We start from the raw sequence: 25,896 nt of genomic DNA on the forward strand, positions 1-25,896 counted from the left end.
GAAAAGCTCATTCTGTGTACATTTTTGGCATACGTTTGCTCCTACCGGGTCAGCTGAGCAGCGAATTTCTATTTAACCACCTGCTTTCATGAGAGACCTCAGGGCTGCATGTTTTGAGCCCAGTACTGAGCCTGAAAAGCGTTTCCAACCCCACTTACAAGTAAAACTAGCTAAAATGTGCCTGGCTTCTCTTCACTGAAAAGCTCATTCTGAGTACATTTTTGGCATACGTTTGCTCCTGCCAGGTCAGCTGAGCAGCGCATTTCTATTTAACCACCTGCTATTATGAGAGACCTCAGGGCTGCACGTTTTGAGCCCAGTACTGATCCTGAAAAGCGTTTCCAACCCCACTTACAAGTAAAACTAGCTAAAATGTGCCTGGCTGCTATTCACTGAAAAGCTCATTCTGAGTACATTTTTAGCATACGTTTGCTCCTGCCGGGTCATCTGATCAGCGAATTTCTATTTAACCACCTGCTATCATGAGAGACCTCAGGGCTGCATGTTTTGAGCCCAGTACTGATCCTGAAAAGCGTTTCCAACCCCACTTACAAGTAAAACTAGCTAAAATGTGCCTGGCTGCTATTCACTGAAAAGCTCATTCTGTGTACATTTTTGGCATTTGTTTGCTCCTACCGGGTCAGCTGAGCAGCGAATTTCTATTTAACCACCTGCTTTCATGAGAGACCTCAGGGCTGCATGTTTTGAGCCCAGTACTGAGCCTAAAAAGCATTTCCAACCCCACTTACAAGTAAAACTAGTTAAAATGTGCCTGGCTTCTCTTCACTGAAAAGCTTATTCTGAGTACATTTTTAGCATACGTTTGCTCCTGCCGGGTAAGCTGAGCAGCGAATTTCTATTTAACCACCTGCTTTCATGAGAGACCTCAGGGCTGCATGTTTTGAGCCCAGTACTGAGCCTGAAAAGCAACCCCACTTACAAGTAAAACTAGCTAAAATGTGCCTGGCTTCTCTTCACTGAAAAGCTCATTCTGAGAACATTTTTAGAATACGTTTGCTCCTGCTGGGTCAGCTGAGCAGCGAATTTCTATTTAACCATCTGCTATCATGAGAGAACTCAGGGATGCATGTTTTGAGCCCAGTACTGATCCTGAAAAGCGTTTCCAACCCCACTTACAAGTAAAACTAACTAAAATGTGCCTGGCTGCTATTCACTAAAAAGCTCATTCTGTGTACATTTTTGGCATACGTTTGCTCCTACCGGGTCAGCTGAGCAGCGAATTTCTATTTAACCACCAGCTTTCATGAGAGACCTCAGGGCTGCATGTTTTGAGCCCAGTACTGAGCCTGAAAAGCATTTCCAACCCCACTTACAAGTAAAACTAGCTAAAATGTGCCTGGCTTCTCTTCACTGAAATGCTCATTCTGAGTACATTTTTAGCATATGTTTGCTCCTGCCGGGTCAGCTGAGCAGCGAATTTCTATTTACCCACCTGCTATCATGAGAGACCTCAGGGCTGCATGTTTTGAGCCCAGTACTGATCCTGAAAAGCGTTTCCAACCCCACTTACAAGTAAAACTAGCTAAAATGTGCCTGGCTGCTATTCACTGTGGACATTTTTGGCATACGTTTGCTCCTACCGGGTCAGCTGAGCATCGAATTTCTATTTAACCACCTGCTTTCATGAGAGACCTCAGGGCTGCATGTTTTGAGCCCAGTACTGAGCCTGAAAAGCATTTCCAACCCCACTTACAAGTAAAACTAGCTAAAATGTGCCTGGCTGCTATTCACTGAAAAGCTCATTCTGTGTACATTTTTGACATACGTTTGCTCCTACCGGGCCAGCTGAGCAGCGAATTTCTATTTAACCACCTGCTATCATGAGAGACCTCAGGGCTGCATGTTTTGAGCCCAGTACTGATCCTGAAAAGCGTTTCCAACCCCACTTACAAGTAAAACTAGCTAAAATGTGCCTGGCTGCTATTCACTGAAAAGCTCCTTCTGTGTACATTTTTGGCATACGTTTGCTCCTACCGGGTCAGCTGAGCAGCGAATTTATATTTAACCACCTGTTTTCATGAAAGACCTCAGGGCTGCATGTTTTGAGCCCAGTACTGAGCCTGAAAAGCATTTCCAACCCCACTTACAATTAAAACTAGCTAAAATGTGCCTGGCTGCTATTCACTGAAAAGCTCATTCTGAGTACATTTTTAGCATATGTTTGCTCCTGCCGGGTCATCTGAGCCGCAAATTTCTATTTAACCACCTGCTATCATGAGAGACCTCAGGGCTGCATGTTTTGAGCCCAGTACTGAGCCTGAAAAGCATTTCCAACCCCACTTACAAGTAAAACTAGCTATAATGTGCCTGGCTTCTCTTCACTGAAAAGCTCATTCTGAGTACATTTTTAGCATACGTTTGCTCCTGCCGGGTCAGCTGAGCAGCGAATTTCTATTTAACCACCTGCTATCATGAGAGACCTCAGGGCTGCATGTTTTGAGCCCAGTACTGAGCCTGAAAACCATTTCCAACCCCACTTACAAGTAAAACTAGCTAAAATGTGCCTGGCTGCTATTCACTGAAAAGCTCATTCTGTGTACATTTTTGGCATACGTTTGCTCCTACCGGGTCAGCTGAGCAGCGAATTTCTATTTAACCACCAGCTTTCATGAGAGACCTCAGGGCTGCATGTTTTGAGCCCAGTACTGAGCCTGAAAAGCATTTCCAACCCCACTTACAAGTAAAACTAGCTAAAATGTGCCTGGCTTCTCTTCACTGAAATGCTCATTCTGAGTACATTTTTAGCATATGTTTGCTCCTGCCGGGTCAGCTGAGCAGCGAATTTCTATTTACCCACCTGCTATCATGAGAGACCTCAGGGCTGCATGTTTTGAGCCCAGTACTGATCCTGAAAAGCGTTTCCAACCCCACTTACAAGTAAAACTAGCTAAAATGTGCCTGGTTGCTATTCACTGAAAAGCTAATTCTGTGTACATTTTTGGCATACGTTTGCTCCTGCCGGGTCAGCTGAGCAGCGAATTTCTATTTAACCACCTGCTATCATGAGAGACCTCAGGGCTGCATGTTTTGAGCCCAGTACTGATCCTGAAAAGCGTTTCCAACCCCACTTACAAGTAAAACTAGCTAAAATGTGCCTGGCTTCTCTTCACTGAAAAGCTCATTCTGAGTACATTTTTTGCATACATTTGCTCCTGCCGGGTCAGCTGAGCAGCGAATTTCTATTTAACCACCTGCTATCATGAGAGACCTCAGGGCTGCATGTTTTGAGCCCAGTACTGAGCCTGAAAAGCATTTCCAACCCCACTTACAAGTAAAACTAGCTAAAATGTGCCTGGCTGCTATTCACTGAAAAGCTCATTCTGTGTACATTTTTGGCATACGTTTGATCCTACCGGGTCAGCTGAGCAGCGAATTTCTATTTAACCACCTGCTATCATGAGAGACCTCAGGGCTGCATGTTTTGAGCCCAGTACTGAGCCTGAAAAGCATTTCCAACCCCACTTACAAGTAAAACTAGCTAAAATGTGCCTGGCTTCTCTTCACTGAAAAGCTCATTCTGTGTACATTTTTGGCATACGTTTGCTCCTACCGGGTCAGCTGAGCAGCGAATTTCTATTTAACCACCTGCTTTCATGAGAGACCTCAGGGCTGCATGTTTTGAGCCCAGTACTGAGCCTGAAAAGCATTTTCAACCCCACTTACAAGTAAAACTAGCTAAAATGTGCCTGGCTTCTCTTCACTGAAAAGCTCATTCTGAGTACATTTTTAGCATATGTTTGCTCCTGCCGGGTCAGCTGAGCAGCGAATTTCTATTTAACCACCTGCTTTCATGAGAGACCTCAGGGCTGCATGTTTTGAGCCCAGTACTGAGCCTGAAAAGCGTTTCCAACCCCACTTACAAGTAAAACTAGCAAAAATGTGCCTGGCTGCTATTCACTGAAAAGCTCCTTCTGAGTACATTTTTAGCATACGTTTGCTCCTGCCGGGTCAGCTGAGCAGCGAATTTCTATTTAACCACCTGCTTTCATGAGAGACCTCCGGGCTGCATGTTTTGAGCTCAGTACTGAGCCTGAAAAGCAACCCACTTACAAGTAAAACTAGCTAAAATGTGCCTGGCTTCTCTTCACTGAAAAGTTCATTCTGAGTACATTTTTGGCATACGTTTGCTCCTGCCGGGTCAGCTGAGCAGCAAATTTCTATTTAACCACCTGCTTTCATGAGAGACCTCAGGGCTGCATGTTTTGAGCCCAGTACTGAGCCTGAAAAGCATTTCCAACCCCACTTACAAGTAAAACTAGCTAAAATGTGCCTGGCTGCTATTCACTGAAAAGCTCATTCTGTGTACATTTTTGGCATACGTTTGCTCCTACCGGGTCAGCTGAGCAGCGAATTTCTATTTAACCACCTGCTTTCATGAGAGACCTCAGGGCTGCATGTTTTGAGCCCAGTACTGAGCCTGAAAAGCGTTTCCAACCCCACTTACAAGTAAAACTAGCTAAAATGTGCCTGGCTTCTCTTCACTGAAAAGCTCATTCTGAGTACATTTTTGGCATACGTTTGCTCCTGCCAGGTCAGCTGAGCAGCGCATTTCTATTTAACCACCTGCTATTATGAGAGACCTCAGGGCTGCACGTTTTGAGCCCAGTACTGATCCTGAAAAGCGTTTCCAACCCCACTTACAAGTAAAACTAGCTAAAATGTGCCTGGCTGCTATTCACTGAAAAGCTCATTCTGAGTACATTTTTAGCATACGTTTGCTCCTGCCGGGTCATCTGATCAGCGAATTTCTATTTAACCACCTGCTATCATGAGAGACCTCAGGGCTGCATGTTTTGAGCCCAGTACTGATCCTGAAAAGCGTTTCCAACCCCACTTACAAGTAAAACTAGCTAAAATGTGCCTGGCTGCTATTCACTGAAAAGCTCATTCTGTGTACATTTTTGGCATTTGTTTGCTCCTACCGGGTCAGCTGAGCAGCGAATTTCTATTTAACCACCTGCTTTCATGAGAGACCTCAGGGCTGCATGTTTTGAGCCCAGTACTGAGCCTAAAAAGCATTTCCAACCCCACTTACAAGTAAAACTAGTTAAAATGTGCCTGGCTTCTCTTCACTGAAAAGCTTATTCTGAGTACATTTTTAGCATACGTTTGCTCCTGCCGGGTAAGCTGAGCAGCGAATTTCTATTTAACCACCTGCTTTCATGAGAGACCTCAGGGCTGCATGTTTTGAGCCCAGTACTGAGCCTGAAAAGCAACCCCACTTACAAGTAAAACTAGCTAAAATGTGCCTGGCTTCTCTTCACTGAAAAGCTCATTCTGAGAACATTTTTAGAATACGTTTGCTCCTGCTGGGTCAGCTGAGCAGCGAATTTCTATTTAACCATCTGCTATCATGAGAGAACTCAGGGATGCATGTTTTGAGCCCAGTACTGATCCTGAAAAGCGTTTCCAACCCCACTTACAAGTAAAACTAACTAAAATGTGCCTGGCTGCTATTCACTAAAAAGCTCATTCTGTGTACATTTTTGGCATACGTTTGCTCCTACCGGGTCAGCTGAGCAGCGAATTTCTATTTAACCACCAGCTTTCATGAGAGACCTCAGGGCTGCATGTTTTGAGCCCAGTACTGAGCCTGAAAAGCATTTCCAACCCCACTTACAAGTAAAACTAGCTAAAATGTGCCTGGCTTCTCTTCACTGAAATGCTCATTCTGAGTACATTTTTAGCATATGTTTGCTCCTGCCGGGTCAGCTGAGCAGCGAATTTCTATTTACCCACCTGCTATCATGAGAGACCTCAGGGCTGCATGTTTTGAGCCCAGTACTGATCCTGAAAAGCGTTTCCAACCCCACTTACAAGTAAAACTAGCTAAAATGTGCCTGGCTGCTATTCACTGTGGACATTTTTGGCATACGTTTGCTCCTACCGGGTCAGCTGAGCATCGAATTTCTATTTAACCACCTGCTTTCATGAGAGACCTCAGGGCTGCATGTTTTGAGCCCAGTACTGAGCCTGAAAAGCATTTCCAACCCCACTTACAAGTAAAACTAGCTAAAATGTGCCTGGCTGCTATTCACTGAAAAGCTCATTCTGTGTACATTTTTGACATACGTTTGCTCCTACCGGGCCAGCTGAGCAGCGAATTTCTATTTAACCACCTGCTATCATGAGAGACCTCAGGGCTGCATGTTTTGAGCCCAGTACTGATCCTGAAAAGCGTTTCCAACCCCACTTACAAGTAAAACTAGCTAAAATGTGCCTGGCTGCTATTCACTGAAAAGCTCCTTCTGTGTACATTTTTGGCATACGTTTGCTCCTACCGGGTCAGCTGAGCAGCGAATTTATATTTAACCACCTGTTTTCATGAAAGACCTCAGGGCTGCATGTTTTGAGCCCAGTACTGAGCCTGAAAAGCATTTCCAACCCCACTTACAATTAAAACTAGCTAAAATGTGCCTGGCTGCTATTCACTGAAAAGCTCATTCTGAGTACATTTTTAGCATATGTTTGCTCCTGCCGGGTCATCTGAGCCGCAAATTTCTATTTAACCACCTGCTATCATGAGAGACCTCAGGGCTGCATGTTTTGAGCCCAGTACTGAGCCTGAAAAGCATTTCCAACCCCACTTACAAGTAAAACTAGCTATAATGTGCCTGGCTTCTCTTCACTGAAAAGCTCATTCTGAGTACATTTTTAGCATACGTTTGCTCCTGCCGGGTCAGCTGAGCAGCGAATTTCTATTTAACCACCTGCTATCATGAGAGACCTCAGGGCTGCATGTTTTGAGCCCAGTACTGAGCCTGAAAACCATTTCCAACCCCACTTACAAGTAAAACTAGCTAAAATGTGCCTGGCTGCTATTCACTGAAAAGCTCATTCTGTGTACATTTTTGGCATACGTTTGCTCCTACCGGGTCAGCTGAGCAGCGAATTTCTATTTAACCACCTGCTATCATGAGAGACCTCAGGGCTGCATGTTTTCAGCCCAGTGCTGAGCCTGAAAAGCATTTCCAACCCCACTTACAAGTAAAATTAGCTAAAATGTGCCTGGCTTCTCTTCACTGAAAAGCTCATTCTGTGTACATTTTTGGCATACGTTTGCTCCTACCGGGTCAGCTGAGCAGCGAATTTCTATTTAACCACCTGCTATCATGAGAAACCTCAGGGCTGCATGTTTTGAGCCCAGTACTGATCCTGAAAAGCGTTTCCAACCCCACTTCCAAGTAAAACTACCTAAAATGTGCCTGGCTGCTATTCACTGAAAAGCTCATTCTGTGTACATTTTTGGCATACGTTTGCCCCTACCGTGTCAGATGAGCAGCGAATTTCTATTTAACCACCTGCTTTCATGAGAGACCTCAGGGCTGCATGTTTTGAGCCCAGTACTGAGCCTGAAAAGCAATTCCAACCCCACTTACAAGTAAAACTAGCTAAAATGTACCTGGCTTCTCTTCACTGAAAAGCTTATTCTGAGTACATTTTTAGCATACGTTTGCTCCTGCCGGGTCAGCTGAGCAGCGAATTTCTATTTAACCACCTGCTTTCATGAGAGACCTCAGGGCTGCATGTTTTGAGCCCAGTACTGAGCCTGAAAATCAACCCCACTTACAAGTAAAACTAGCTAAAATGTGCCTGGCTTCTCTTCACTGAAAAGCTCATTCTGAGTACATTTTTAGCATACGTTTGCTCCTGCTGGGTCAGCTGAGCAGCGAATTTCTATTTAACCACCTGCTATCATGAGAGACCTCTGGGCTGCATGTTTTGAGCCCAGTACTGATCCTGAAAAGCGTTTCCAACCCCACTTACAAGTAAAACTAGCTAAAATGTGCCTAGCTGCTATTCACTAAAAAGCTCATTCTGTGTACATTTTTGGCATACGTTTGCTCCTACCGTGTCAGCTGAGCAGCAAATTTCTATTTAACCACCTGCTTTCATGAGAGACCTCAGGGCTGCATGTTTTGAGCCCAGTACTGAGCCTGAAAAGCATTTCCAACCCCACTTACAAGTAAAACTAGCTAAAATGTGCCTGGCTTCTCTTCACTGAAAAGCTCATTCTGTGTACATTTTTAGCATACATTTGCTCCTGCCGGGTCAGCTGAGCAGCGAATTTCTATTTACCCACCTGCTATCATGAGAGACCTCAGGGCTGCATGTTTTGAGCCCAGTACTGATCCTGAAAAGCGTTTCCAACCCCACTTACAAGTAAAACTAGCTAAGATGTGCCTGGCTGCTTTTCACTGTGTACATTTTTAGGATACGTTTGCTCCTACCGGGTCAGCTGAGCAGCGAATTTCTATTTAACCACCTGCTTTCATGAGAGACCTCAGGGCTGCATGTTTTGAGCCCAGTACTGAGCCTGAAAAGCATTTCCAACCCCACTTACAAGTAAAACTAGCTAAAATGTGCCTGGCTTCTCTTCACTGAAAGCTTATTCTGAGTACATTTTTAGCATACGTTTGCTCCTGCCGGGTCAGCTGAGCAGCGAATTTCTATTTAACCACCTGCTATCATGAGAGACCTCAGGGCTGCATGTTTTGGGCCCAGTACTGATCCTGAAAAGCGTTTTCAACCCCACTTACAAGTAAAACTAGCTAAAATGTGCCTGGCTGCTATTCACTGAAAAGCTCCTTCTGTGTACATTTTTGGCATACGTTTGCTCCTACCGGGTCAGCTGAGCAGCGAATTTCTATTTAACCACCTGCTTTCATGAGAGACCTCAGGGCTGCATGTTTTGAGCCCAGTACTGAGCCTGAAAAGCATTTCCAACCCCACTTACAAGTAAAACTAGCTAAAATGTGCCTGGCTGCTCTTCACTGAAAAGCTCATTCTGTGTACATTTTTGGCATACGTTTGCTCCTGCCGGATCAGCTGAGCAGCGAATTTCCATTTAACCACCTGCTATCATGAGAGACCTCAGGGCTGCATGTTTTGAGCCCAGTACTGATCCTAAAAAGCGTTTCCAAACCCACTTACAAGTAAAACTAGCTAAAATGTCCCTGGATGCTTTTCACTGAAAAGCTTATTCTGAGTACATTTTTAGCATACGTTTGCTCCTGCCGGGTCAGCTGAGCCGCGAATTTCTATTTAACCACCTGCTATCATGAGAGACCTCAGGGCTGCATGTTTTGAGCCCAGTACTGAGCCTGAAAAGCATTTCCAACCCCACTTACAAGTAAAACTAGCTAAAATGTGCCTGGCTTCTCTTCACTGAAAAGCTCATTCTGAGTACAATTTTAGCATACGTTTGCTCCTGCCGGGTCAGCTGAGCAGCGAATTTCTATTTAACCACCTGCTATCATGAGAGACCTCAGGGCTGCATGTTTTGAGCCCAGTACTGATCCTGAAAAGCGTTTCCAACCCCACTTACAAGTAAAACTAGCTAAAATGTGCCTGGTTGCTATTCACTGAAAAGCTAATTCTGTGTACATTTTTGGCATACGTTTGCTCCTGCCGGGTCAGCTGAGCAGCGAATTTCTATTTAACCACCTGCTATCATGAGAGACCTCAGGGCTGCATGTTTTGAGCCCAGTACTGATCCTGAAAAGCGTTTCCAACCCCACTTACAAGTAAAACTAGCTAAAATGTGCCTGGCTGCTATTCACTGAAAAGCTCATTCTGAGTACATTTTTAGCATACGTTTGCTCCTGCCGGGTCAGCTGAGCAGCGAATTTCTATTTAAGCACCTGCTATCATGAGAGACCTCAGGGCTGCATATTTTGAGCCCAGTACTGAGCCTGAAAAGCATTTCCAACCCCACTTACAAGTAAAACTAGCTAAAATGTGCCTGGCTTCTCTTCACTGAAAAGCTCATTCTGAGTACAATTTTAGCATACGTTTGCTCCTGCCGGGTCAGCTGAGCAGCGAATTTCTATTTAACCACCTGCTATCATGAGAGACCTCAGGGCTGCATGTTTTGAGCCCAGTACTGAGCCTGAAAAGCATTTCCAACCCCACTTACAAGTAAAACTAGCTAAAATGTGCCTGGCTGCTATTCACTGAAAAGCTCATTCTGTGTACATTTTTGGCATACGTTTGCTCCTACCGGGTCAGCTGAGCAGCGAATTTCTATTTAACCACCTGCTATCATGAGAGACCTCAGGGCTGCATGTTTTCAGCCCAGTGCTGAGCCTGAAAAGCATTTCCAACCCCACTTACAAGTAAAATTAGCTAAAATGTGCCTGGCTTCTCTTCACTGAAAAGCTCATTCTGTGTACATTTTTGGCATACGTTTGCTCCTACCGGGTCAGCTGAGCAGCGAATTTCTATTTAACCACCTGCTATCATGAGAGACCTCAGGGCTGCATGTTTTGAGCCCAGTACTGATCCTGAAAAGCGTTTCCAACCCCACTTCCAAGTAAAACTACCTAAAATGTGCCTGGCTGCTATTCACTGAAAAGCTCATTCTGTGTACATTTTTGGCATACGTTTGCCCCTACCGTGTCAGATGAGCAGCGAATTTCTATTTAACCACCTGCTTTCATGAGAGACCTCAGGGCTGCATGTTTTGAGCCCAGTACTGAGCCTGAAAAGCATTTCCAACCCCACTTACAAGTAAAACTAGCTAAAATGTGCCTGGCTTCTCTTCACTGAAAAGCTCATTCTGAGTACATTTTTAGCATACGTTTGCTCCTGCCGGGTCAGATGAGCAGCGAATTTCTATTTAACCACATGCTATCATGAGAGACCTCAGGGCTGCATGTTTTGAGCCCAGTACTGATCCTGAAAAGTGTTTCCAACCCCACTTACAAGTAAAACTAGCTAAAATGTGCCTGGCTGCTATTCACTGAAAAGCTCATTCTGTGTACATTTTTGGCATACGTTTGCTCCTACCGGGTCAGCTGAGCAGCGAATTTCTATTTAACCACCTGCTTTCATGAGAGACCTCAGGGCTGCATGTTTTGAGCCCAGTACTGAGCCTGAAAAGCAATTCCAACCCCACTTACAAGTAAAACTAGCTAAAATGTACCTGGCTTCTCTTCACTGAAAAGCTTATTCTGAGTACATTTTTAGCATACGTTTGCTCCTGCCGGGTCAGCTGAGCAGCGAATTTCTATTTAACCACCTGCTTTCATGAGAGACCTCAGGGCTGCATGTTTTGAGCCCAGTACTGAGCCTGAAAATCAACCCCACTTACAAGTAAAACTAGCTAAAATGTGCCTGGCTTCTCTTCACTGAAAAGCTCATTCTGAGTACATTTTTAGCATACGTTTGCTCCTGCTGGGTCAGCTGAGCAGCGAATTTCTATTTAACCACCTGCTATCATGAGAGACCTCTGGGCTGCATGTTTTGAGCCCAGTACTGATCCTGAAAAGCGTTTCCAACCCCACTTACAAGTAAAACTAGCTAAGATGTGCCTAGCTGCTATTCACTAAAAAGCTCATTCTGTGTACATTTTTGGCATACGTTTGCTCCTACCGTGTCAGCTGAGCAGCAAATTTCTATTTAACCACCAGCTTTCATGAGAGACCTCAGGGCTGCATGTTTTGAGCCCAGTACTGAGCCTGAAAAGCATTTCCAACCCCACTTACAAGTAAAACTAGCTAAAATGTGCCTGGCTTCTCTTCACTGAAAAGCTCATTCTGTGTACATTTTTAGCATACGTTTGCTCCTGCCGGGTCAGCTGAGCAGCGAATTTCTATTTACCCACCTGCTATCATGAGAGACCTCAGGGCTGCATGTTTTGAGCCCAGTACTGATCCTGAAAAGCGTTTCCAACCCCACTTACAAGTAAAACTAGCTAAGATGTGCCTGGCTGCTTTTCACTGTGTACATTTTTAGGATACGTTTGCTCCTACCGGGTCAGCTGAGCAGCGAATTTCTATTTAACCACCTGCTTTCATGAGAGACCTCAGGGCTGCATGTTTTGAGCCCAGTACTGAGCCTGAAAAGCATTTCCAACCCCACTTACAAGTAAAACTAGCTAAAATGTGCCTGGCTTCTCTTCACTGAAAGCTTATTCTGAGAACATTTTTAGCATACGTTTGCTCCTGCCGGGTCAGCTGAGCAGCGAATTTCTATTTAACCACCTGCTATCATGAGAGACCTCAGGGCTGCATGTTTTGGGCCCAGTACTGATCCTGAAAAGCGTTTTCAACCCCACTTACAAGTAAAACTAGCTAAAATGTGCCTGGCTGCTATTCACTGAAAAGCTCCTTCTGTGTACATTTTTGGCATACGTTTGCTCCTACCGGGTCAGCTGAGCAGCGAATTTCTATTTAACCACCTGCTTTCATGAGAGACCTCAGGGCTGCATGTTTTGAGCCCAGTACTGAGCCTGAAAAGCATTTCCAACCCCACTTACAAGTAAAACTAGCTAAAATGTGCCTGGCTGCTATTCACTGAAAAGCTCATTCTGTGTACATTTTTGGCATACGTTTGCTCCTGCCGGATCAGCTGAGCAGCGAATTTCCATTTAACCACCTGCTATCATGAGAGACCTCAGGGCTGCATGTTTTGAGCCCAGTACTGATCCTAAAAAGCGTTTCCAAACCCACTTACAAGTAAAACTAGCTAAAATGTCCCTGGATGCTTTTCACTGAAAAGCTTATTCTGAGTACATTTTTAGCATACGTTTGCTCCTGCCGGGTCAGCTGAGCCGCGAATTTCTATTTAACCACCTGCTATCATGAGAGACCTCAGGGCTGCATGTTTTGAGCCCAGTACTGAGCCTGAAAAGCATTTCCAACCCCACTTACAAGTAAAACTAGCTAAAATGTGCCTGGCTTCTCTTCACTGAAAAGCTCATTCTGAGTACAATTTTAGCATACGTTTGCTCCTGCCGGGTCAGCTGAGCAGCGAATTTCTATTTAACCACCTGCTATCATGAGAGACCTCAGGGCTGCATGTTTTGAGCCCAGTACTGATCCTGAAAAGCGTTTCCAACCCCACTTACAAGTAAAACTAGCTAAAATGTGCCTGGTTGCTATTCACTGAAAAGCTAATTCTGTGTACATTTTTGGCATACGTTTGCTCCTGCCGGGTCAGCTGAGCAGCGAATTTCTATTTAACCACCTGCTATCATGAGAGACCTCAGGGCTGCATGTTTTGAGCCCAGTACTGATCCTGAAAAGCGTTTCCAACCCCACTTACAAGTAAAACTAGCTAAAATGTGCCTGGCTGCTATTCACTGAAAAGCTCATTCTGAGTACATTTTTAGCATACGTTTGCTCCTGCCGGGTCAGCTGAGCAGCGAATTTCTATTTAAGCACCTGCTATCATGAGAGACCTCAGGGCTGCATATTTTGAGCCCAGTACTGATCCTAAAAAGCGTTTTCAACCCCACTTACAAGTAAAACTAGATAAAATGTGCCTGGCTGCTATTCACTGAAAAGCTCATTCTGTGTACATTTTTGGCATACGTTTGCTCCTACCGGCTCAGCTGAGCAGCGAATTTCTATTTAACCACCTGCTTTCATGAGAGACCTCAGGGCTGCATGTTTTGAGCCCAGTACTGAGCCAAAAAAGCATTTCCAACCCCACTTACAAGTAAAACTAGCTAAAATGTGCCTGGCTTCTCTTCACTGAAAAGCTCATTCTGAGTACATTTTTAGCATACGTTTGCTCCTGCCGGGTCAGCTGAGCAGCGAATTTCTATTTAACCACCTGCTTTCATGAGAGACCTCAGGGCTGCATGTTTTGAGCCCAGTACTGAGCCTGAAAAGCAACCCCACTTACAAGTAAAACTAGCTAAAATGTGCCTGGCTTCTCTTCACTGAAAAGCTCATTCTGAGTACATTTTTAGCATACGTTTGCTCCTGCTGGGTCAGCTGAGCAGCGAATTTCTATTTAACCACCTGCTATCATGAGAGACCTCAGGGCTGCATGTTTTGAGCCCAGTACTGATCCTGAAAAGCGTTTCCAACCCCACTTACAAGTAAAACTAGCTAAAATGTGCCTTGCTGTTATTCACTAAAAAGCTCATTCTGTGTACATTTTTGGCATACGTTTGCTCCTACCGGGTCAGCTGAGCAGCGAATTTCTATTTAACCACCTGCTTTCATGAGAGACCTCAGGGCTGCATGTTTTGAGCCCAGTACTGAGCCTGAAAAGCATTTCCAACCCCACTTACAAGTAAAACTAGCTAAAATGTGCCTGGCTTCTCTTCACTGAAAATTTCATTCTGAGTACATATTTAGCATACGTTTGCTCCTGCCGGGTCAGCTGAGCAGCGAATTTCTATTTACCCACCTGCTATCATGAGAGACCTCAGGGCAGCATGTTTTGAGCCCAGTACTGATCCTGAAAAGCGTTTCCAACCCCACTTACAAGTAAAACTAGCTAAAATGTGCCTGGCTGCTATTCACTGTGTAAATTTTTGGCATACGTTTGCTCCTACCGGGTCAGCTGAGCAGCGAATTTCTATTTAACCACCTGCTTTCATGAGAGACCTCAGGGCTGCATGTTTTGAGCCCAGTACTGAGCCTGAAAAGCATTTCCAACCCCACTTACAAGTAAAACTAGCTAAAATGTGCCTGGCTTCTATTCACTGAAAAGCTTATTTTGAGTACATTTTTAGCATACGTTTGCTCCTGCCGGGTCAGCTGAGCAGCGAATTTCTATTTAACCACCTGCTATCATGAGAGACCTCAGGGCTGCATGTTTTGAGCCCAGTACTGATCCTAAAACGCATTTCCAACCCCACTTACAAGTAAAACTAGCTAAAATGTGCCTGGCTGCTATTCACTGAAAAGCTCATTCTGTGTACATTTTTGGCATACGTTTGCTCCTACCGGGTCAGCTGAGCAGCGAATTTCTATTTAACCACCTGCTTTCATGAGAGACCTCAGGGCTGCATGTTTTGAGCCCAGTACTGAGCCTGAAAAGCATTTCCAACCCCACTTACAAGTAAAACTAGCTAAAATGTGCCTGGCTGCTATTCACTGAAAAGCTCATTCTGTGTAAATTTTTGGCATACGTTTGCTCCTACCGGGTCAGCTGAGCAGCGAATTTCTATTTAACCACCTGCTTTCGTGAGAGACCTCAGGGCTGCATGTTTTGAGCCCAGTACTGAGCCTGAAAAGCATTTCCAACCCCACTTACAAGTAAAACTAGCTAAAATGTGCCTGGCTTCTCTTCACTGAAAAGCTCATTCTGAGTACATTTTTAGCATACGTTTGCTCCTGCCGGGTCAGCTGAGCAGCGAATTTCTATTTAACCACCTGCTTTCATGAGAGACCTCAGGGCTGCATGTTTTGAGCCCAGTACTGAGCCTGAAAAGCAACCCCAATTACAAGTAAAACTAGCTAAAATGTGCCTGGCTTCTCTTCACTGAAAAGCTCATTCTGAGTACATTTTTAGCATACGTTTGCTCCTGCTGGGTCAGCTGAGCAGCGAATTTCTATTTAACCACCTGCTATCATGAGAGACCTCAGGGCTGCATGTTTTGAGCCCAGTACTGATCCTGAAAAGCGTTTCCAACCCCACTTACAAGTAAAACTAGCTAAAATGTGCCTTGCTGTTATTCACTAAAAAGCTCATTCTGTGTACATTTTTGGCATACGTTTGCTCCTACCGGGTCAGCTGAGCAGCGAATTTCTATTTAACCACCTGCTTTCAAGAGAGACCTCAGGGCTGCATGTTTTGAGCCCAGTACTGAGCCTGAAAAGCATTTCCAACCCCACTTACAAGTAAAACTAGCTAAAATGTGCCTGGCTTCTCTTCACTGAAAAGCTCATTCTGAGTACATATTTAGCATACGTTTGCTCCTGCCGGGTCAGCTGAGCAGCGAATTTCTATTTACCCACCTGCTATCATGAGAGACCTCAGGGCAGCATGTTTTGAGCCCAGTACTGATCCTGAAAAGCGTTTCCAACCCCACTTACAAGTAAAACTAGCTAAAATGTGCCTGGCTGCTATTCACTGTGTAAATTTTTGGCATACGTTTGCTCCTACCGGGTCAGCTGAGCAGCGAATTTCTATTTAACCACCTGCTTTCATGAGAGACCTCAGGGCTGCATGTTTTGAGCCCAGTACTGAGCCTGAAAAGCATTTCCAACCCCACTTACAAGTAAAACTAGCTAAAATGTGCCTGGCTTCTCTTCACTGAAAAGCTCATTCTGAGTACATTTTTAGCATACATTTGCTCCTACCGGGTCAGCTGCGCAGCGAATTTCTATTTAACCACCTGCTTTCCTAAGAGACCTCAGGGCTGCATGTTTTGAGCCCAGTACTGAGCCTGAAAAGCATTTCCAACCCCACTTACAAGTAAAACTAGCTAAAATGTGCCTGGCTTCTCTTCACTGGAAAGCTCATTCTGAGTACATTTTTAGCATACGTTTGCTCCTGCCGGGTCCGCTGAGCAGCGAATTTCTATTTAACCACCTGCTATCATGAGAGACCTCAGGGCTGCATGTTTTGAGCCCAGTACTGATCCTTAAAAGCGTTTCCAACCCGACTTACAAGTAAAACTAGCTAAAATGTGCCTAGCTGCTATTCACTGAAAAGCTCATTCTGTGTACATTTTTGGCATACGTTTGCTCCTACCGGGTCAGCTGAGCAGCGAATTTCTATTTAACCACCTGCTTTCATGAGAGACCTCAGGGCTGCATGTTTTGAGCCCAGTACTGAGCCTGAAAAGCATTTCCAACCCCACTTACAAGTAAAACTAGCTAAAATGTGCCTGGCTTCTATTCACTGAAAAGCTTATTTTGAGTACATTTTTAGCATACGTTTGCTCCTGCCGGGTCAGCTGAGCAGCGAATTTCTATTTAACCACCTGCTATCATGAGAGACCTCAGGGCTGCATGTTTTGAGCCCAGTACTGATCCTAAAACGCATTTCCAACCCCACTTACAAGTAAAACTAGCTAAAATGTGCCTGGCTGCTATTCACTGAAAAGCTCATTCTGTGTACATTTTTGGCATACGTTTGCTCCTACCGGGTCAGCTGAGCAGCGAATTTCTATTTAACCACCTGCTTTCATGAGAGACCTCAGGGCTGCATGTTTTGAGCCCAGTACTGAGCCTGAAAAGCATTTCCAACCCCACTTACAAGTAAAACTAGCTAAAATGTGCCTGGCTGCTATTCACTGAAAAGCTCATTCTGTGTAAATTTTTGGCATACGTTTGCTCCTACCGGGTCAGCTGAGCAGCGAATTTCTATTTAACCACCTGCTTTCGTGAGAGACCTCAGGGCTGCATGTTTTGAGCCCAGTACTGAGCCTGAAAAGCATTTCCAACCCCACTTACAAGTAAAACTAGCTAAAATGTGCCTGGCTTCTCTTCACTGAAAAGCTCATTCTGAGTACATTTTTAGCATACGTTTGCTCCTGCCGGGTCAGCTGAGCAGCGAATTTCTATTTAACCACCTGCTTTCATGAGAGACCTCAGGGCTGCATGTTTTGAGCCCAGTACTGAGCCTGAAAAGCAACCCCAATTACAAGTAAAACTAGCTAAAATGTGCCTGGCTTCTCTTCACTGAAAAGCTCATTCTGAGTACATTTTTAGCATACGTTTGCTCCTGCTGGGTCAGCTGAGCAGCGAATTTCTATTTAACCACCTGCTATCATGAGAGACCTCAGGGCTGCATGTTTTGAGCCCAGTACTGATCCTGAAAAGCGTTTCCAACCCCACTTACAAGTAAAACTAGCTAAAATGTGCCTTGCTGTTATTCACTAAAAAGCTCATTCTGTGTACATTTTTGGCATACGTTTGCTCCTACCGGGTCAGCTGAGCAGCGAATTTCTATTTAACCACCTGCTTTCAAGAGAGACCTCAGGGCTGCATGTTTTGAGCCCAGTACTGAGCCTGAAAAGCATTTCCAACCCCACTTACAAGTAAAACTAGCTAAAATGTGCCTGGCTTCTCTTCACTGAAAAGCTCATTCTGAGTACATATTTAGCATACGTTTGCTCCTGCCGGGTCAGCTGAGCAGCGAATTTCTATTTACCCACCTGCTATCATGAGAGACCTCAGGGCAGCATGTTTTGAGCCCAGTACTGATCCTGAAAAGCGTTTCCAACCCCACTTACAAGTAAAACTAGCTAAAATGTGCCTGGCTGCTATTCACTGTGTAAATTTTTGGCATACGTTTGCTCCTACCGGGTCAGCTGAGCAGCGAATTTCTATTTAACCACCTGCTTTCATGAGAGACCTCAGGGCTGCATGTTTTGAGCCCAGTACTGAGCCTGAAAAGCATTTCCAACCCCACTTACAAGTAAAACTAGCTAAAATGTGCCTGGCTTCTCTTCACTGAAAAGCTCATTCTGAGTACATTTTTAGCATACATTTGCTCCTACCGGGTCAGCTGCGCAGCGAATTTCTATTTAACCACCTGCTTTCCTGAGAGACCTCAGGGCTGCATGTTTTGAGCCCAGTACTGAGCCTGAAAAGCATTTCCAACCCCACTTACAAGTAAAACTAGCTAAAATGTGCCTGGCTTCTCTTCACTGGAAAGCTCATTCTGAGTACATTTTTAGCATACGTTTGCTCCTGCCGGGTCCGCTGAGCAGCGAATTTCAATTTAACCACCTGCTATCATGAGAGACCTCAGGGCTGCATGTTTTGAGCCCAGTACTGATCCTTAAAAGCGTTTCCAACCCGACTTACAAGTAAAACTAGCTAAAATGTGCCTAGCTGCTATTCACTGAAAAGCTCATTCTGTGTACATTTTTGGCATACGTTTGCTCCTACCGGGTCAGCTGAGCAGCGAATTTCTATTTAACCACCTGCTTTCATGAGAGACCTCAGGGCTGCATGTTTTGAGCCCAGTACTGAGCCTGAAAAGCATTTCCAACCCCACTTACAAGTAAAACTAGCTAAAATGTGCCTGGCTTCTATTCACTGAAAAGCTTATTTTGAGTACATTTTTAGCATACGTTTGCTCCTGCCGGGTCAGCTGAGCAGCGAATTTCTATTTAACCACCTGCTATCATGAGAGACCTCAGGGCTGCATGTTTTGAGCCCAGTACTGATCCTAAAACGCATTTCCAACCCCACTTACAAGTAAAACTAGCTAAAATGTGCCTGGCTGCTATTCACTGAAAAGCTCATTCTGTGTACATTTTTGGCATACGTTTGCTCCTACCGGGTCAGCTGAGCAGCGAATTTCTATTTAACCACCTGCTTTCATGAGAGACCTCAGGGCTGCATGTTTTGAGCCCAGTACTGAGCCTGAAAAGCATTTCCAACCCCACTTACAAGTAAAACTAGCTAAAATGTGCCTGGCTGCTATTCACTGAAAAGCTCATTCTGTGTAAATTTTTGGCATACGTTTGCTCCTACCGGGTCAGCTGAGCAGCGAATTTCTATTTAACCACCTGCTTTCGTGAGAGACCTCAGGGCTGCATGTTTTGAGCCCAGTACTGAGCCTGAAAAGCATTTCCAACCCCACTTACAAGTAAAACTAGCTAAAATGTGCCTGGCTTCTCTTCACTGAAAAGCTCATTCTGAGTACATTTTTAGCATACGTTTGCTCCTGCCGGGTCAGCTGAGCAGCGAATTTCTATTTAACCACCTGCTTTCATGAGAGACCTCAGGGCTGCATGTTTTGAGCCCAGTACTGAGCCTGAAAAGCAACCCCAATTACAAGTAAAACTAGCTAAAATGTGCCTGGCTTCTCTTCACTGAAAAGCTCATTCTGAGTACATTTTTAGCATACGTTTGCTCCTGCTGGGTCAGCTGAGCAGCGAATTTCTATTTAACCACCTGCTATCATGAGAGACCTCAGGGCTGCATGTTTTGAGCCCAGTACTGATCCTGAAAAGCGTTTCCAACCCCACTTACAAGTAAAACTAGCTAAAATGTGCCTTGCTGTTATTCACTAAAAAGCTCATTCTGTGTACATTTTTGGCATACGTTTGCTCCTACCGGGTCAGCTGAGCAGCGAATTTCTATTTAACCACCTGCTTTCATGAGAGACCTCAGGGCTGCATGTTTTGAGCCCAGTACTGAGCCTGAAAAGCATTTCCAACCCCACTTACAAGTAAAACTAGCTAAAATGTGCCTGGCTTCTCTTCACTGAAAAGCTCATTCTGAGTACATATTTAGCATACGTTTGCTCCTGCCGGGTCAGCTGAGCAGCGAATTTCTATTTACCCACCTGCTATCATGAGAGACCTCAGGGCAGCATGTTTTGAGCCCAGTACTGATCCTGAAAAGCGTTTCCAACCCCACTTACAAGTAAAACTAGCTAAAATGTGCCTGGCTGCTATTCACTGTGTACATTTTTGGCATACGTTTGCTCCTACCGGGTCAGCTGAGCAGCGAATTTCTATTTAACCACCTGCTTTCATGAGAGACCTCAGGGCTGCATGTTTTGAGCCCAGTACTGAGCCTGAAAAGCATTTCCAACCCCACTTACAAGTAAAACTAGCTAAAATGTGCCTGGCTTCTCTTCACTGAAAAGCTCATTCTGAGTACATTTTTAGCATACATTTGCTCCTACCGGGTCAGCTGCGCAGCGAATTTCTATTTAACCACCTGCTTTCCTGAGAGACCTCAGGGCTGCATGTTTTGAGCCCAGTACTGAGCCCGAAAAGCATTTCCAACCCCACTTACAAGTAAAACTAGCTAAAATGTGCCTGGCTTCTCTTCACTGGAAAGCTCATTCTGAGTACATTTTTAGCATACGTTTGCTCCTGCCGGGTCCGCTGAGCAGCGAATTTCTATTTAACCACCTGCTATCATGAGAGACCTCAGGGCTGCATGTTTTGAGCCCAGTACTGATCCTTAAAAGCGTTTCCAACCCGACTTACAAGTAAAACTAGCTAAAATGTGCCTGGCTGCTATTCACTGAAAAGCTCATTCTGTGTACATTTTTGGCATACGTTTGCTCCTACCGGGTCAGCTGAGCAGCGAATTTCTATTTAACCACCTGCTTTCATGAGAGACCTCAGGGCTGCATGTTTTGAGCCCAGTACTGAGCCTGAAAAGCATTTCCAACCCCACTTACAAGTAAAACTAGCTAAAATGTGCCTGGCTTCTCTTCACTGAAAAGCTCATTCTGAGTACATTTTTAGCATACGTTAGCTCCTGCCGGGTCAGCTGAGCAGCGAATTTCAATGTAACCACCTGCTATCATGAGAGACCTCAGGGCTGCATGTTTTGAGCCCAGTACTGATCCTGAAAAGCGTTTTGAACCCCACTTACAAGTAAAACTAGCTAAAATGTGCCTGGCTGCTATTCACTAAAAAGCTCATTCTGTGTACATTTTTGGCATACGTTTGCTCCTACCGGGTCAGCTGAGCAGCGAATTTCTATTTAACCACCTGCTTTCATGAGAGACATCAGGGCTGCATGTTTTGAGCCCAGTACTGAGCCTGAAAAGCATTTCCAACCCCACTTACAAGTAAAACTAGCTAAAATGTGCCTGGCTTCTCTTCACTGAAAAGATCATTCTGAGTTCATTTTTAGCATACGTTTGCTCCTGCCGGGTCAGCTGAGCAGCAAATTTCTATTTAACCACCTGCTATCATGAGAGACCTCAGGGCTGCATGTTTTGAGCCCAGTACTGATCCTGAAAAGCGTTTCCAACCCCACTTACAAGTAAAATTAGCGAAAATGTGCCTGGCTGCTATTCACTGAAAAGCTCATTCTGTGTACATTTTTGGCATACGTTTGCCCCTACCGGATCAGATGAGCAGCGAATTTCTATTTAAGCACCTGCTTTCATGAGAGACCTCAGGGCTGCATGTTTTGAGCCCAGTACTGAGCCTGAAAAGCGTTTCCAACCCCACTTACAAGTAAAACTAGCTAAAATGTGCCTGGCTTCTCTTCACTGAAAACCTCATTCTGAGTACATTTTTGGCATACGTTTGCTCCTGCCGGGTCAGCTGAGCAGCGAATTTCTATTTAACCACCTGCTATCATGAGAGACCTCAGGGCTGCACGTTTTGAGCCCAGTACTGATCCTGAAATGCGTTTCCAACCCCACTTACATGTAAAACTAGCTAAAATGTGCCTGGGTGCTATTCACTGAAAAGCTCATTCTGAGTACATTTTTAGCATACGTTTGCTCCTGCCGGGTCAGCTGAGCCACAAATTTCTATTTAACCACCTGCTATCATGAGAGACCTCAGGGCTGCATGTTTTGAGCCCAGTACTGAGCCTGAAAAGCATTTCCAACCCCACTTACAAGTAAAACTAGCTAAAATGTGCCTGGCTTCTCTTCACTGAAAAGCTCATTCTGAGTACATTTTTAGCATACGTTTGCTCCTACCGGGTCAGCTGAGCAGCGAATTTCTATTTAACCACCAGCTTTCATGAGAGACCTCAGGGCTGCATGTTTTGAGCCCAGTACTGAGCCTGAAAAGCATTTCCAACCCCACTTACAAGTAAAACTAGCTAAAATGTGCCTGGCTTCTCTTCACTGAAAAGCTCATTCTGAGTACATTTTTAGCATATGTTTGCTCCTGCCGGGTCAGCTGAGCAGCGAATTTCTATTTACCCACCTGCTATCATGAGAGACCTCAGGGCTGCATGTTTTGAGCCCAGTACTGATCCTGAAAAGCGTTTCCAACCCCACGTACAAGTAAAACTAGCTAAAATGTGCCTGGCTGCTATTCACTGTGGACATTTTTGGCATACGTTTGCTCCTACCGGGTCAGCTGAGCATCGAATTTCTATTTGACCACCTGCTTTCATGAGACCTCAGGGCTGCATGTTTTGAGCCCAGTACTGAGCCTGAAAAGCATTTCCAACCCCACTTACAAGTAAAACTAGCTAAAATGTGCCTGGCTTCTCTTCACTGAAAAGCTTATTCTGAGTACATTTTTAGCATACGTTTGCTCCTGCCGGGTCAGCTGAGCAGCGAATTTCTATTTAACTTCCTGCTATCATGAGAGACCTCAGGGCTGCATGTTTTGAGCCCAGTACTGATCCTGAAAAGCGTTTCCAACCCCACTTACAAGTAAAACTAGCTAAAATGTGCCTGGCTGCTATTCACTGAAAAGCTCATTCTGTGTACATTTTTGGCATACGTTTGCTCCTACCGGGCCAGCTGAGTAGCGAATTTCTATTTAACCACCTGCTATCATGAGAGACCTCAGGGCTGCATGTTTTGAGCCCAGTACTGAGCCTGAAAAGCATTTCCAACCCCACTTACAAGTAAAACTAGCTAAAATGTGCCTGGCTTCTCTTCACTGAAAAGCTCCTTCTGAGTACATTTTTGGCATACGTTTGCTCCTGCCGGGTCAGCTGAGCAGCGAATTTCTATTTAACCACCTGCTTTCATGAGAGACCTCAGGGCTGCATGTTTTGAGCCCAGTACTGAGCCTGAAAAGCATTTCCAACCCCACTTACAAGTAAAACTAGCTAAAATGTGCCTGGCTTCTCTTCACTGAAAAGCTCATTCTGAGTACATTTTTAGCATATGTTTGCTCCTGCCGGGTCAGCTGAGCAGCGAATTTCTATTTAACCATCTGCTATCATGCGAGACCTCAGGGCTGCATGTTTTGAGCCCAGTACTGATCCTGAAAAGCGTTTCCAACCCCACTTACAAGTAAAACTAGCTAAAATGTGCCTGGCTGCTATTCACTGAAAAGCTCATTCTGTGTACATTTTTGGCATACGTTTGCTCCTACCGGGTCAGCTGAGCAGCAAATTTCTATTTAACCACCTGCTATCATGAGAGACCTCAGGGCTGCATGTTTTGAGCCCAGTACTGAGCCTGAAAAGCGTTTCCAACCCCACTTACAAGTAAACCTAGCTAAAATGTGCCTGGCTGCTATTCACTGAAAAGCTCATTCTGAGTACATTTTTAGCATACGTTTGCTCCTGCCGGGTCAGCTGAGCAGCGAATTTCTATTTAACCACCTGCTTTCATGAGAGACCTCAGGGCTGCATGTTTTGAGCCCAGTACTGAGCCTGAAAAGCATTTCCAACCCCACTTACAAGTAAAACTACCTAAAATGTGCCTGGCTTCTCTTCACTGAAAAGCTCATTCTGAGTACATTTTTAGCATATGTTTGCTCCTGCCGGGTCAGCTGAGCAGCGAATTTCTATTTAACCATCTGCTATCATGAGAGACCTCAGGGCTGCATGTTTTGAGCCCAGTACTGATCCTGAAAAGCGTTTCCAACCCCACTTACAAGTAAAACTAGCTAAAATGTGCCTGGCTGCTATTCACTGAAAAGCTCATTCTGTGTACATTTTTGTCATACGTTTACTCCTACCGGGTCAGCTGAGCAGCGAATTTCTATTTAACCACCTGCTTTCATGAGAGACCTCAGGGCTGCATGTTTTGAGCCCAGTACTGAGCCTAAAAAGCATTTCCAACCCCACTTACAAGTAAAACTAGTTAAAATGTGCCTGGCTTCTCTTCACTGAAAAGCTCATTCTGAGTACATTTTTAGCATACGTTTGCTCCTGCCGGGTCAGCTGAGCAGCGAATTTCTATTTAACCACCTGCTTTCATGAGAGACCTCAGGGCTGCATGTTTTGAGCCCAGTACTGAGCCTGAAAAGCAACCCCACTTACAAGTAAAACTAGCTAAAATGTGCCTGGCTTCTCTTCACTGAAAAGCTCATTCTGAGTACATTTTTAGCATACGTTTGCTCCTGCTGGGTCAGCTGAGCAGCGAATTTCTATTTAACCACCTGCTATCATGAGAGACCTCAGGGCTGCATGTTTTGAGCCCAGTACTGATCCTGAAAAGCGTTTCCAACCCCACTTACAAGTAAAATTAACTAAAATGTGCCTGGCTGCTATTCACTAAAAAGCTCATTCTGTGTACATTTTTGGCATACATTTGCTCCTACCGGGTCAGCTGAGCAGCGAATTTCTATTTAACCACCAGCTTTCATGAGAGACCTCAGGCCTGCATGTTTTGAGCCCAGTACTGAGCCTGAAAAGCATTTCCAACCCCACTTACAAGTAAAACTAGCTAAAATGTGCCTGGCTTCTCTTCACTGAAAAGCTCATTCTGAGTACATTTTTAGCATACGTTTGCTCCTGCCGGGTCAGCTGAGCAGCGAATTTCTATTTACCCACCTGCTATCATGAGAGACCTCAGGGATGCATGTTTTGAGCCCAGTACTGATCCTGAAAAGCGTTTCCAACCCCACTTACAAGTAAAACTATCTAAAATGTGCCTGGCTGCTATTCACTGTGGACATTTTTGGCATGCGCTTGCTCCTACCGGGTCAGCTGAGCATCGAATTTCTATTTAACCACCTGCTTTCATGAGAGACCTCAGGGCTGCATGTTTTGAGCCCAGTACTGAGCCTGAAAAGCATTTCCAACCCCACTTACAAGTAAAACTAGCTAAAATGTGCCTGGCTTCTCTTCACTGAAAAGCTTATTCTGAGTACATTTTTAGCATACGTTTGCTCCTGCCGGATCAGCTGAGCAGCGAATTTCTATTTAACTACCTGCTATCATGAGAGACCTCAGGGCTGCATGTTTTGAGCCCAGTACTGATCCTGAAAAGCGTTTCCAACCCCACTTACAAGTAAAACTAGCTAAAATGTGCCTGGCTGCTATTCACTGAAAAGCTCATTCTGTGTACATTTTTGGCATACGTTTGCTCCTACCGGGCCGGCTGAGCAGCGAATTTCTATTTAACCACCTGCTATCATGAGAGACCTCAGGGCTGCATGTTTTGAGCCCAGTACTGATCCTGAAAAGCGTTTCCAACCCCACTTACAAGTAAAACTAGCTAAAATGTGCCTGGCTGCTATTCACTGAAAAGCTCCTTCTGTGTACATTTTTGGCATACGTTTGCTCCTACCGGGTCAGCTGAGCAGCGAATTTCTATTTAACCACCTGCTTTCATGAGAGACCTCAGGGCTGCATGTTTTGAGCCCAGTACTGAGCCTGAAAAGCATTTCCAACCCCACTTACAATTAAAACTAGCTAAAATGTGCCTGGCTGCTATTCACTGAAAAGCTCATTCTGTGTACATTTTTGGCATACGTTTGCTCCTGCCGGGTCAGCTGAGCAGCGAATTTCTATTTAACCACCTGCTATCATGAGAGAC

The sequence above is a fragment of the Lissotriton vulgaris genome, chromosome 2_1 (genome assembly GCF_964263255.1).
Source record: "Lissotriton vulgaris chromosome 2_1, aLisVul1.2, whole genome shotgun sequence".
Taxonomy (NCBI): Eukaryota; Metazoa; Chordata; class Amphibia; order Caudata; family Salamandridae; genus Lissotriton; species Lissotriton vulgaris.